Source organism: Octopus bimaculoides, chromosome 7 (genome assembly GCF_001194135.2).
Source record: "Octopus bimaculoides isolate UCB-OBI-ISO-001 chromosome 7, ASM119413v2, whole genome shotgun sequence".
Lineage (NCBI taxonomy): Eukaryota > Metazoa > Mollusca > Cephalopoda > Octopoda > Octopodidae > Octopus > Octopus bimaculoides.
Window position 1 is genome coordinate 101357665 of NC_068987.1, and position 1910 is coordinate 101359574.

Sequence of the window (1910 nt, forward strand, 5' to 3'; positions counted from 1 at the left end):
TATATATATATATATATATATATATATATATATCGGCTGACTAGTATATTTGTTCTTAATACGCTTCGGCAGATTGGAACACGTATTTGCTAATCCCTGTTGTATTCGTCATAGAACAGCTCATCTTTTACGACAAATATGTTCTTGATACTCATATTTGTACAAGATTCATTTGTATAAGACTCTGAGTCATCGGTGATTTGACATGTTTCGTCAGCCAGAAAGACCTAGATCGACGAATGCAACAATATCCGATGGTACTGTTTATGATTTCATTAAACAAATTGTTCGATGATCCATGCTGACACCTACTGACCGATAATAATTATTATATGCGCGGTGAGCAGTAGGATTGAAAACTATAGCTTGCATATTAAATCTAAATATATTCCGGCAGATTCGAGCGTTAATATACTAATCGCTGTTGTGTTTGTCACAAGAGAACAGCTCCTCCTTCACGACGAGTATGTATTCGCGTGGCTGTGTTGTAACAAGTTTGCTTCCCGGCCGCAAGGCTCCGGGTTCTGTTCCACTGCGTGACACCTTGGGTAAGTGTCTTGTACTATAGCCTTGGGCCGACCAAAACCTTGTGAGAGGATTTGGTAGTCGGAGACTGAAAAAAAGCTTCTCCTATATGCGTGTGTGTCTGTGAGTGTGTGTCTGCATGTCTTTGTGTCTGCATTTCTCCCTCGCCACCACTTGACAAACGGTGTTAGTATGTTTATGTCCCCGTAACTTTGCGGTTCATCTGTATATGTATCTATTCACATTATGATAAATATAAGAAATAATGTAAGTTTCTTTCGTTGTTTTCCTCCAACTAATAGACTACGCGTGTCTTATTTCGGCATCATCATTCCATAAAATGTGTTTAATGGGAGAAAAATATTGAAAAGAACATCAATACATGTGAGAGTGAAAAGGGAGAGTGGTTTGGGTTGAATTGTTCATAGTTTCCTCTGAAAATATTTACTTCTTTTTTTCTTTTTTTTTTTTACCGAAAAGGCTCCTCCCATGGTTTTTAAATTAAAAAAGAAAAATTGCCAAAATTGGTCCGGATAGTTGTTATTGTAAGACTTATAGCGTTCCAAACAGCCATAACAACAAAATCAATATAAATTTTTTTACAAAAATTATACGGGTATTTTAAATAATTTTCATTCAATACATAATGTTTTCACATTACGTATACATTAATAGAATAAACTGTCGATTTTCCAAATAGCGAATTAAAACTTGAAATGAAAACATTAAAAAAGAAAGTGGAGATTTTGCAAATTAAAATGGAATACTCCGCAGGAAATGCAATGAATATTTAAATTTGTGAAGAATTGGATGCAGTGAATGCGATGAATAATTAAATTTGCGAGAAAGTGGAGCTAAAAAATTAGGTAAAGTTGAGAAATTGAAGTTATAGGTAATTTCTTATAACATGAGTTTTAAAAAAATATTTCCAAACGGTCACCCCTTTAATAATTAGTTTCATTTAATACTTTTAGATATTGCTGCAGAACTAATTAATAAGCAGCTTTCTCCATTATATTATAGATAGATGTATATGCACGTAATAATTAAAACCTAGGTTAGCCTAGGTTGTTTTTGTTAGTCTACGAAATCGCTAAATTGTTAGGCATGCCTAAGCTGCTTTTATATTAGAAAGAAATAATTTCAAATACTGTATACACACACACACACACACACACACACACACACATATATATATATATATATATATATATATATATATATACACACATATATACATATATATCTATATGTATGTATAAATATATATATATATATATATATACATATATACACACGTATATATATATGCATATAGCTATCTATCTATCTATCTATATATATATATATATATATATACACACATACGTGAAATATATATATAT